This window comes from Anoplopoma fimbria, chromosome 7 (assembly GCF_027596085.1).
Source record: "Anoplopoma fimbria isolate UVic2021 breed Golden Eagle Sablefish chromosome 7, Afim_UVic_2022, whole genome shotgun sequence".
In the NCBI taxonomy this organism is placed as follows: domain Eukaryota; kingdom Metazoa; phylum Chordata; class Actinopteri; order Perciformes; family Anoplopomatidae; genus Anoplopoma; species Anoplopoma fimbria.
In genome coordinates this window covers 9,864,668-9,878,040 of record NC_072455.1, presented here as the reverse complement: position 1 = coordinate 9,878,040, position 13,373 = coordinate 9,864,668, and the positions used below count along the sequence as shown (strand labels likewise).

The 13,373-nt window shown below is 41.7% G+C and overlaps 1 protein-coding gene across 1 annotated transcript in view; it reads right to left on the bottom strand.

The window, feature by feature from the left end:
• afap1 (actin filament associated protein 1) overlaps positions 1-13,373 on the bottom strand; it is a 54,579-nt gene that overhangs the window by 40,541 nt on the left and 665 nt on the right. The window lies entirely within an intron of this gene.

Below are 13,373 nucleotides of genomic sequence, written 5' to 3'. Positions count from 1 at the left end.
CTGTTAGCACTGTGAGCACCATTAGCTGCGAGCCACCGGCTTAGCCATCGCCATGTTGGGAGTCTTGATGATCATTCCAACATTTAACTGGGACTGAATAAAAGCATATAACAGGCAAGCGGTCACCAGGTATCAAGCTAAACAATTTATCGCAGAGACCCAGCAGGCTGAGAGCTGCTCTGCAGGGACAGACCTCGCAACCCACCTGACGGACAAATTATTGGAGAATTATATATTAATATATATTGCTGCAAGTTGAAAATACACCATGCACCCCCCCCCAATACGAAACAATAGGAGGGAATCAAAAATATTGCTCGAAGCTGAGGTATATATCACATACTCCTATCTGAGAGCTTGTTGTGATGTGGCTCGCATCACATTTAGGCTCGGAGCTGCCACGGTCTCCACAGAAATGATAAGACACTCAGATAACAAGCACCTCCCTCAAAAATCAGGGTCCTGTCCGGTTTTAGTGCAACTCAAGCTTATTGTCAACATGTGATTGTTTCTAAGGTGATTACATCACACTGGAAGAGGCAGCTGCAGACTGAAAGGGGCAAGTGGAGTTAATGATGATAGATTCATTTCGATTTATTTCCCTTTTGTGAAGTCAGGAGAAGTTACAGAGCATCCATCTGGAATGTTGTTCGAAATAAGACATTTAAAAAGACATCAACATCGGCTCTTGGAAATGTTAATATAAATGTTTCACTACGACTACAATTCTGACATTTTATAATCCAAACAATTATTCAACAAATCAAGAAGGCAATAAGCACATTAATCGAAATAAAAAAAAAATGCTACATGCATTCCAAACTGTTCGCAAGCAATGTATTTTTACAAAATACAACATGGTGATTGGAGGCCATGAAAACTACCAGAAAATCTGCTATGAGAATGCATCGCCATTCCTCAAAAGATGCGATCAGTTCCTTGTGTGCGGCTCACACCAGTGCCACGTGATGCCTATCGAAACAGAGACTCCTATTGTTTTGAATAGAAGCTCACAGACCAGTGCCATTGCTTCATGATATTGCCACAGTCCTTTTTCACAGGGAATACTTGTCAATAGCCTAGAGAAGAAGCAACTTCATCACAGTAGCTTTCTGAAATGACCAGCCCAGGCTACGCTACCTTGACAATGTCCTCTGTCTGAATGGCACTTTTGGTGCATGCAATAGGCCTGGTGTGTCTGCACTCAAGAGTTATGAGAGAACATTTTTGATCTTAATAAAGAGTCAACAAGTCATGGTGCTCTTTTGATCCAGGATTGTTCAGCTCTAATGTGTTGAGGCTCAGCAGTCCAAACCTAAGCAGCCCTTCACCCACATGTTGGACTCAGGTTAGGGGTGTACCAATAAGCCTTTCTGTCAGGGACGAGATGTTCTTGCCTCTTCATGCCTGGTATCTGTGATGACGTAACAAACTCTTATATCTTCTTTAAAACATGTCCGAGTGCCAGATGTGATCATATTTCACTCAGCCTATCACACAGGTATCCACCATTAACCATCACCAGCTGAGACTGTAGGGAGCTGGAAGAGATTCATCCCAAAACTTTTCATCAGAGTATCTGTTATGACAATGAATTCTCCCAGAGACATTATATAAGTTTCCAATGCAACCATAATTCATTACAACAGCAGCAGGAGGTTTTTAGTACTGGACAGCAGCTCCGAGGCTGGATACACAGCCACTTTCACACATTCCTCACATAATCTGATTATCCAACAGGAGGGAGAGCGAGGGAGAGGTAAACCAGCTGTGTCATTTTTGTGGTATTGTTTTTCTTCGGTTGGTGTGAGTAGTGTGTGGGGGGGGGAGAAGAAAATCAAAACTGGGGAAATCGCAGATCATTATTTTCATTTTGAATGTCAAAGTCAAATAAATCCATTTATGATTTTAAATCAAGAAAGTGAACAGTGTTCTTCCAACTTTCTGTATGTTGTTCCTTTCCTGTTTCAACATGAAACTGTTTCACCTGTGAACAGAGTGAACATCCAAACACCTCTGGAATAATCTGGAGCAGGCCTGATTACCCAACATCAGTGTGGACCTCACTAAATCTGAGCTAATAAAAGTGAACGGGAGAAAATCCCAAATATGGTGGAAAGCCTTGCAGGAGAGTGGAGGCTGTATTTCGATAGATTTGATTGATGATTTATCGATAAAATGATATGCAGATGAATTAATAATGAAAATAATCACTGCAACCATGCAACACCATACTATGCATGGTTATATAGTAATCTAGCAAATTGAATACCTATTAAAAAAGACTTTTAGGAAATGACCCAAAACAACAAAATGAGTTGCTGGTTGAAAGAGGCCAAAATGATTCTTAAAAAGTCATCTACACTCATCCACACTATTGCCTCTAATATCAGTAACTCATAGCATCACTTCCACAGGGATTTGGAAGAAAAAAAAAAAACTTGACTGAAGCATCATCAAGCATGTCAACCAAAGAACAATTCCTCAGAGCATCCCCATTGTAAAGCTGCTTACTCAAAACACACCCTGGATCACTTTCAGCATGCCTGCTTTAGTACGACACCAAAAACAGCCGAGCTCTCTTGACTGCTCCATTTACCGTTCCATAGCTTTGTGCAACCTGTGCAATACCTCACCTCTACTGGGGTGGTCAAAAAATCTGTTTGTGTGTGTGTGTGTGTGTGTGTGTGTGTGTGTGTGTGGGTGTGTTTCATTAAAACCTTAAGCAAGCTGTCTAGATCACCAAAGACGTGGAGGGAAAATGAAGTGGCGTGGAGCGAGAAGGACCACCCTCAAACAAGAAGGCCCAAGGGCGAGCAGAAAATACCTCTTCATGCAAACAAACCACCCACGGCCTTTCTTCATAAAACTGACTCCTGTCTCTCTTCCTTTCTTATTCAACTCCCTGCTTCACTTCCATTTTCTTTATTCTTTTCTTTATTGAATTTTGGATAAAGCACAAATCACGTTTTGACCAGTTGTCTGATCATTGCAAACTTGTGTTCGACATATTATTTTAATTCTATGCAACTTGACAACACATTTTTGACAATTCACCTTACTTAAAAACCTAAGAAGAAAAGTAAGTAGGCTAAATCTAAAGTAACCAGACGATCTGTAACCTGGCGGAAGCAAACACTGCCAGCACTTGCCTAAAATGGCTGAAAGCTACGAAAATACACAGAAAAGCTCTCCCTGTTCCTCACTATAACTTCAGTTTGTTGCATGTTTCATGCATACCACCATATATTGATGTAATTCTAATTAAATATAGTCCTACCAGGATTCAGAAAACAGAAGCTGGGAGGCTACCACTTATACTCCAACACAATATACTCAACATTCACAACTTAAATAGTTCTGTGATGAATAGTGGGCCTGTTTAGATAGTGGGTCTCATCTTGCAGTGTTCCAGTGAAGTTTCCCCAGCATGCTCCATGCTCCCTCACTTCCCCAGTGCCCAATTTAATACATATTAGGGGAAAGAAAATTAACAAACAAAACTCCATATTCATAACCAACCCAAAATAATCCACCGATAAAAGCTTACAATAACGTACAGCACGTTAATTATGCCAATGGGATTAATACACAAATAACATGTTCCTGCCATACACTAAAGTAGACTTAGCAGCCCCATTACACCATCCACCTTAAAAGGTCAGTCGACCTTAAGTGAGCCCAGGACTAATTTATTGCTAACTTCGGGGCTAACTATCCACACTTTGATCAGCAGGTGGCAAGCAAGCAAGACTTTTGCACATAGGCTAAGGTTGTTTGCAGTTCACTGTCTGGGTGAAACCCGTCTTGTCTCGTCACCCCAAAAACCAGCTAAGCTTTCTAGTAAATAAACAAAAACGTGCACTGTGCCCTCTGCCCCACCCTCATCTCCACGGAAATCTGAACTCCTTCAGGTTGCCGGCCTCGGCAGTAAATTGCTCAGAGCCTTTCACACACTAGTGACTCCCTTAGTCTGTTTATAAATACATATGAAAATGGAATGTCAATCACGTTGTCATATTGCTTATTACAAATGCAATACTAGCTGGATTTAGTCCTGTGACTTCATAATGACCAGTGCTGCTCCAGATGGTTTGCATTAAATACAAACTGGTGTACGCTTGTACACAGGGCTGGACAAAAGTGGAAAAACGATCCAACTCGGATTCTAAGGAGTGTGATTTGACTCTTCCAACACCTGCTGTGTCAACACTAAGCTTGCATGAAAAATGATATGAGCCCTTACCTAAAAAAAAAATATTAACATCTCCACCCACACACACAAAAAACCACAAACCCAGTAAAAACATGTCAGAGGGATGATTCCTCTCACTGTGAGGACAAAGGGGGTTTCCTGGGTGAAGTGTTTGTGTGTGTATGTGTGTGTGTGTGTGTGTGTGTGTGTGTGTGTGTGTGTGTGTGTGTGTGTGTGTGTGTGTGTGTGTGTGTGTGCGAGTGTGTGTGTTTGGGAGGCGACAGGATCATGTTCGGGTCTCGTGACAACTTGAGAACCCGCAGCTCCGTTATTGTTGTCAAGTGCAAAACTGCTTTCCCAGAATACAGATGTTGTGATTGACAGCACGCTAACAGAGACTATCACTCTCAGAGTTTCCGTGTGTGTGTGTGTGTGTGTGTGTGTGTGTGTGTGTGTGTGTGTGTGTGTGTGTGTGTGTGTGTGTGTGTGTGTGTGTGTGTGTGTGTTTCAGGGGACTGCTTCATGTTACCAACAGTGTCTTTAACACTTCAGGGATGTGTTTAGTCTGGGCATTTGACAAGCTTTCAGGTCAGGATTTGACTCTACAGACACTCACACACACAGACACACACAGACACAGACACACACACACACACACACACACACACACACACACACACACACACACACACACACACATAAAAGGCTTAAAGGGCTTTGCGTCATAATCAAATATCAGTGGTTTTACAGTGACATACACATTATTAAAGGGAATACTATTTGAACCTGAGTCAATTCTTATAATGAAAACGTGTTTTGGTTTGAAAGAGACACTGCTCCCCAAGCTTGAGAGCAGAAGTAACGGCTTGGGCAGTATCTTTTTCATCATTCCCTGAAACTACACCAGAGTAGATGATATTTGGTGCTGAGCAAAACGTGAAAGAGCGGTTTGTGACTAAAGTGAGAATAGTTGGTACACCTTAAGGTCTGCCTTAACTGAGCCTAGGGCCAATTAGTAGCTAACTCTTGGGCTAACCCCCTTCACTTCAATCAGCAGGTGGCTAGCTAGACACAGGGACTTGACTTGGGTCTGAAGAATAGACTGTAAGAATAGGATAAAGTTGTAATGATGTCAAACGTTTGTGGTTTTAAGGCCTCGAGCATTCCTCCCCGACCTTAGCATTTTGGCTGTGACCATCTTGGTCTGGCCTTCGCTATCTCGTTTTTTTTACGAGCAGTGAGCTGAAGTGAACACATTTGGACTGTGGAGGAGTTATGCAGAGAAATTGTATACGGCACTGGTGCGGCAGTGACCTGTCAATCACAAGGTAGCCCCACCCCTAAAGCATACCCTGCTTTATGGTCTGTTTGACTCTAAATGGACCATAGTTTACTAAATGAACATCATGCTGTATTGAAGAAGACTTGGAACTAGAGATTGAGACCATAAACTCATGTTTACAATGTCTAGCTCTATTACATTAAGAGGCAATGCCATGAGCATACAGTACAACCTGTGCACAAACAATAATACCAAGCCAATCTGTTTAGGGAAACAAATATAGGAAATCCTCTTCATGCAGTTTTCCTCATGTGTTTTCATACCAACAAAAAACAGCACTGGACTAAATGGCCTGTTGAGGTGGTTATTTCTGGAATATAATTAGAGGACACATTTTGTTACAGTAACGCTACAGATCCTCTTATATCCACATCTAAAGACAGATCATGGCATCACGTGCCAAATCTGACATTAAATGTGTCTGGGAACATCTGCTGTTCAAGCCAAAATAGGAAGTCCAGTTCCAAACATGTGTTCTGTTTCTGAGCTGTAGCTGTAGTGTGCGTGTTGGTTTCAGGTGATCCCGAGGCCTCCAGACGCACGATAAGCCCAAACCATTTAATGAGCTAACCGCCCAATCATCTTCAGTGAGCACTTTCTGTGGTTCTGGAAAACTTCATTGCGTCGTGGGTTGAGAGTTACAGTAAGATGGTGGTTTTTTTGTTAATTAAGGTTGGTTTATGGTCTGGTATTGCCATGGTTACTGCCTCCAGTGAGCGACCAAAACACAGCAGGGCATCGCTGTAACGCATTCAATTGGGAATGCAAAAGCAAGCTTGCAAAAGACATGAAAGAATAAGCACCTACACACACACGAATAACTACTTCCTGACTATTTAGTGTGTTTAGTTTAGCAGAAATCATATTTATAGATGAAACAATTAGTATATTAGAGAATATGTCAATCTACAGATAATTCATAACCAACAATTATTATAATCAATGAATTGTTCCAGTCGTTTAACAGAGCAAAACTGATCAATATGCACCAGTCCAAGCTTCTCATATGAAGAGTGCTGCTCCTCGTTTACAACTATATACACAACTATATAATAACTGGTTTGTCTCACATTCTACATAATATATTCCTATACTGTGAAAAGGCCTTATGCTCTAGTATGTTTGGTCCGCACTGCTGGTGAGGGGCTGTGAAAGTTACGCATTATAACAGTATTACCAGTCATAAATGTTTCATAAAGGCTCCGTAAAGCTTTGTGGACACATCAGCGGATGGCCAATGCTGCATTAGTTTATGATGAAAGACAAGCTGTCTCGCTCTCTCCCCATTTTCAGGTCTGTAATTATGCGGTTTGTGTGTTTTCCCATTGGACATGCCAAGAGAACATCACAAAGCAGGGCCGACTGCTATCAACCAGTACAGGTGGTTTACCGTACGAGCAGATGTTTCCCCGACCGCGAATACACATCTGCAAAACCCTGATCTGAAGAAAGTGGGGAGAAGAAAGGGTTAGATATGGAGACAGACAGAGCAACGCTGACAGAGGTTTACACATAATAGGAGAGAGGGGGACACAGGGTGGGAGACAGAGGGCCTCTCCAATAGCAAGCTAAAGACAGATAGTATTGAGGACGGGAGGATGCTCCCCTCAGTATCTCTTTTGAAAAGATAATTAGAGGGTGCTCATCTAAAAACCACAGGACCCGGAGAGGGAGATGGGGTAAATGGGAGGAAGGGTGAAGCTGCAGCTTCGGATTCTATCCTCTAGTGGGAATAGAGGTCATGTGGTTTCCCTGATTGGACTGGGAATGGAAGCTGCCTAGGTGTGAGAAATGAGTGTCACACTGTACAGAACTTTCTCATTAGTGAGGTTATGGAGGTTGCAAGCCTACTAAAATATCATTGGATGATTCATGTATCCAGTGATGACATACCAACCCAACCCAGATACAAGCAGGCCACTGGAATCACCACAGACTGTGGATGCGTTGATGTGATGCTCTGTGGCGGGCCAGGGTCAGGCCAGATCCACACTGAATACAGTCTGCTCGTTCTCTAGCATTAGAAAATCGATATAAAGTGTCGTTAAAATCACTACAAACTGTTATTATTAGCATCATCGTCAGGATCAACCTTTGATCACAAGGTTGGCGGTTTGATCCCCGGCTCATCCTGTCCACATGTCTTAGCGTCCTTGAGTAAAAACCCTGAAGCCTGAGTTGTGCCCCGAGCGCTTTACAGCCGCTAACTTCTGCAGGAACTCTGAGATGATACATCAGAACCCTGAGAAACCCTGAGAAACACTTCAACCATAATAACATTATGCCATAATCCATCTCTTCTATTCCAGCTTTCTTTTTTTTACATCTGTGAAGTACGTTGAGTCAATTAAAGACCAGTCAGTCAATCAACAGCAATTTTGATTTGCTGATTTACTGCTTTTTTGGTGCCGTCAGTGGTAACTGAAAACACAAGGTTTTGGACTATTGGTCAAACAGAACTGTTCCAGGGCATTCCATTGGGCTCATAACTTCTCTATAATCTTCTTGCAATATGGATTGGCAGCAGGTTGCACTTTTTGTGTTGTGTACACAAACACATTAGAGTTTCCCACTAAATCAAAGTTATTAAAGACAACAGGACACCAATCATCTTGTAAGACAGACCTGTCACGAGTACATAAGGTAACGGTTATTACTGCAGCTGTACACTGACACGCGTAGGCAATATGTGTCCTTTGGTTATAGCTTATGATGATAAAAATAGATCTGGCATATAGAGGTTTCTCTAAAGTTTGGAGGTATGGCAGAGTTAATTTCATAATGTTTAAAAAAACTGTACTCCTGGGAGAGGGGGAGGAAAAGAGCAAGAGAGAGAGAGAGAGAGAGAGAGAGAGAGAGAGGGAGGTAGAGACACATATGGACAGAAGTGGAGTCTTGATAGTTTGATAATGAAGCTTTATGAAACTCTACAATTCTCTGCTTCAACAGTGAACTACACTGCAGACTGGAGTCCAGCTTTCCATAGGTCTCACTGCACTGCCTCTTCATAAACTATGATAAACTCATCATGTGTCTCTTCCGTGTTCTCATCTCTGCAAAAACATTTATTTTCGACCTTTCATATCAGTTATTCATTAACCATGATTGCGGGGCTCCGGACTATCTTTTTTACATTGGTTGCAAGAAGTTCACTGCGCCTTTTGGCTCAGCAACTACACATCTCAAAACACTACTATTTATGTCGGTTCCCATGTACACGTTGTTGTTTTTTAACACAATATGTAATTGATTTTAAACAGGAATAAAAGGTGCAGATAAATGTTTTTTTGAGTCTGATCAGGCCCAAAAGTAGGGCTGTGTTTTGGCAAGGTTACGTTTAAATTGATTTATGTTGCACTACTATAAGCAAGGTGATTTATTGCAATTTCTTTATTGTAATTTTAGGAAAGCTGTTATTGTATAAAAACCAGACCTGATAGTGTAATCTGCTTTAGCATTTATCACAGTCCCTATAAAATCTCCTTGCAGATGAAATAAATTATTGAATCAATCAAAAACTGATACAGTGTTTTTGAGAATCAATACAGAATCACAAAATTGGCAATGAAGTTGTCTCATGTTCTTAAATGTACAATGTCAGACCCACAAACACACCCTTTTTGCCGATCTACATATGCCAAATAGGTCACACTCTGGAACCATGAAATGATGCCCAACATTTAGTAAAAAGTCATTCCAAACTGAGGTTCTCTGCATACAGCTTTGCTAGTTCAACATCAGATTTGTTTCCATTCATTTGTGGCTAGATGATGTCATGATACTCATAGCAAAAGGATTTTCATATGGAAATGGAGCTAATATACATATGCTCAAATAGTGGCTAGACTTGTCACTATGTGCTTTACTGAAATAAGTCACTAAAGGGATCTTAACAGCTCATAAATCTAGAAAAGTTGCCTCATTGGCCTCATTAAGAGGCATCACTATTACCAATATTAACACAAATGAAATACAAAATAGTCTATCTAGATAAATAATAAATAATAAGGTGGTGAAAACATCAGAATCCAATTCAGGCAATTCTGTTCCAGAGCAATACATTGAATGCAACCTATGTTATACACCATGAGAAAGTCTGAGATGTGCAAGGATGAGTAAACGTATATAGAACTTAACACTCTGTCTGCTGCTCTTCTGCTGTAGCATCTTATCTTTGACTTGTGTCAGAGACGCAATATCTTTGCGGGTTGGGTGTTGCAGACACATGCATCACATAGTGTGGAAGTTTTGATTTAAATTACATTAGGTGTGTTGTACATATGTTGCACCTGTTTTATTCTGGAAATGCTAGATGAAGTGTAATATATCGAAAGTCATATTCAGATGAGCAGATCGTCAACAGGCCGGTTAAGCCATATGAAACTGTCCTTTGTGGTGGAAAACACCTTTTGGCATCCATATGGGTTTTCTGAAGAGTGCTCGACGAGATCCCCCTCCTTTTCCAAAAGAATATTGACACAGGGGGGAAGGCCGGCAGGGCTATGATTAGCCAGCCCGAAAATTAAAGTCTCTGTTCCTGCAAGCCAACTTACTGACAGGCTGGCTTTGGAGGGAGGGAGGAAGAGATTACCAACTAATTTCTCCCCATCTCTCCTCTCTACTTCTGGGATCCGTCTTCCCCACCACCACCACCACCAAAAAGAAAGGCGAGGCTCGCACCTGAAAGCTTTTAAACTTCAATCAGCGTCGAGGCGAATGGACTTCCAAAACAAGGCGGAGAAGGAAAGGCGACCTCCAACTCTAAAGCAAAACCAAATGGGCCACAACGGTGACACCATATACCCACTCTGCCCACATCACACACACCCCAACTAATTGGTTGCCGTCTCAGGGTTTCCGTGAGGAAAGCTGTAATAATAAATGGCAATAAACACTTAAACACTTTTAAAAGTTCATTTTTGCCCCCAAAACATGGCACTCCTTTAAGTGGGAGAGCTGTTGAGCGAGGACTCTTGCTGAAAGGGACCCCTTGACTCGCCTAAGGAGCTTGCTTTTGTTTGCACCACCAGCTCAAGTCAACTGGGAGAGAAAAGCAAGTCGGGTTCCAACCGGCCCTTTTCACAGCAGCCACATCGCATGTCATTGCAGGATGAACACTGGCGTAATTAATGAAATCAGTACATACATTGGCCTTCTTAGGGCTCAAACCCTAAAAAGGCCAATGTTTAGGCTATAGGACATGGCATCCACATCTCAGCGCCAAAGAAAATAGCTGCGTACCATTTTCTAGGCTCCAGTCCAGGTTGGCTGCATTCCCACTGACCTATATTAACCTTCAAATGACTTCACTGTTGTTTCCAGATCAGTCAAAATCCGGACGCACATATGTTATGTATAAAAAGGGTGTATGTGCTGATTGATGTATAATCAGCCCGATCAATACACTCACGTGCACCACCTGTTATGTTTACACTGGGCCCACTCGAGGAAATCAAATGCTCCCCCACAAGTAATGTCTGCCGAGGTAGTGTTTGAGACCCACATGTCCCCACATCGCCAAGCAACCGGCAAAAACAGAAATTGCGATGAAGTGTTACTGAATTTTACCAGTCCCAGATCCTTGGATGACTGTATATACATATTTATTATAGTTTAGATTAATAATAGGGTTTAAAAGGGATCCCATGAATGTTTCTATTTGACCTTTTTGTAGCCTGTAAAGAAAATAATTATGGGCAAACAAAATATTTCTAGGCATGGAAATATCAGTTGTTTGTTCAGTGTTTGTACAGTGTAATGCATAAGTGTTTTTTTGTTCCACACTACCGACTCGCTCCGAACCATAACTCCAAAACTGGGGTATGAACCACACCGTGACCTCTGGGTACGGTGACATCCCTATCAGAGTACAAGGCTACCTGAAACTATAACTTCAAGGCCCAATCCTCAGTAGACAAACCACCACCATAAACCAAAGAAAGGGAAGTGTTGATTGAAGGCTTTACCCGAAAAAAGTGATTCACCCGATTCTCATAAATGTACCTCGGAGAAAATATGTTGTATACTTTACCATCTACTACAATCCTGTATACTGGTTTGTCATAAACTCACATTGGTTTAACCCTCGTCCAAATCCCAAACCGACAAATGATCTGCTACTTTCCGGTATGCCACTGAGATGTGATTACAACACACAATAGACGTCTGTCAGAAGCTGAGCAAATGCCGAACGGAGAAGCGCTGCCGGGCCACCTGATACCCTGCAGCTGCTAGCAGAGGGCCTGTTATTGTAGGATGCAATTCGCTGCTACAAGCAGGAGAAATGAGAGATTACAGGGTCATGTTAGGAAACCTCTGGCTTTGGTGTGGTCCATGTTGACCTGGACTTTGTCATGTCTGGCTGGGCACTGACAACCTCAGTTGAACTGGGAAATATTATTGAAAATAAACTACTTGGAAAAAGATGCAATTTCCTTTACTTTAACTTTGATTTATAAAGCTTTTTAGGTGGATAAGCTTTGAACTGATGAAGGACAATAACAGAGCTTTACCAATTAATTAAATTCAATCAGCTTTAAGTGAGCCTAAAAGTCTAATCCAAAACCAAAAAAGGGTGGTTTGACTGAGTTGGACTGACTGAGTTAGGTTTAACTTTCTCCTAGATTTTGTATAATTTCAAATTGAGGCCAATGGGGACGAGGACAGAACCCCCACGTTTCTACCTTACAGCTGTAAAGAGTGCAGCTTCAGCAGAGTTTATTAGCAATTATCGAAAGTCAGTTGAAGAACCTTTCTGATCCCTTATTTTATGTTTCAGCAAAGCATGAAACATGATATGTGTTAAGATAAGATAAAATAAGATAATCCTTTATTGTTGTTGATGTATCGGGATCTGTCGTCTAGTAACAATGAGGTAATGAAAACCAGACTTGTTTTTAAAAAAGGTCACAAAACCACCCAAAACAAAGTGTCATAACGGTGAGCTATGTTGGAAAGCTGCAATGATAACATAATACAAAAAAATGAATATAAGGACCAGCTAGATGCTTTCAAAGTGAGTTGTTCTTTACAATTATTCATAAGGGAGTGTGTCTGGATACCAGATTGTGACAAGCAGAAATACAAAGCATTAGGTTTTACTTTGGGGTCAGTGAAGGTAAAGGCGAGTCTTACTTTATTGTATGTTCCATCCATTCGGCCAAAATACGGTATTTCAAAGATGAAATCTTTGTAGCATCTAACAAAGTACAGGCTGCTCTTCAACGTGGCCTGTACGTTTATGTAGCTCTCGATAATCAATCCGCCACATTCTACTGTGGAGAATAGACCGCAGCAATGAGCAGCCGCAACTAAGCCCAAAAGTTCCAATGTCATCGATCTAAGTGCGGTATGGAAGGCCCGGCTCACAGAACATAGGTCAAGGTCTCACCCCCCCAATACAAAAGATCACACCTCTCATAATGAGCTTGGGAATAAAGACCACAGCCCCTTTTGCCAGATGATTAAATGGAGTTTGGGCTGAAGCTTATGCTACATGGACACTTGACAAGCGACCACAACCCTGATAACATCGGTCAAGAGCCAACTGTCTCTCCAACTGCCTTCTCCTCCCTCTCAAGTCCTCCATTGTCACATCAGAGACTCTTGTTTCTGCTTCACAACAGAAACAGGATGTCAAACTTTTTTCTCCACCACTGGCACTTCAGATTTCTGACATAGAAAAGTCGAATTGCTGTTTTACCATAGTCGTGTGGATGCGCTCTAAATTTACAACAAAAAAAACAAAAAAAGTTTCAACCTTAATGGATATTTCCTGCGCGTGTGGGGTGCGGGCGTGTGTGTGCTCGCGTGGCACAGATACGTGCGTCCTGCAGC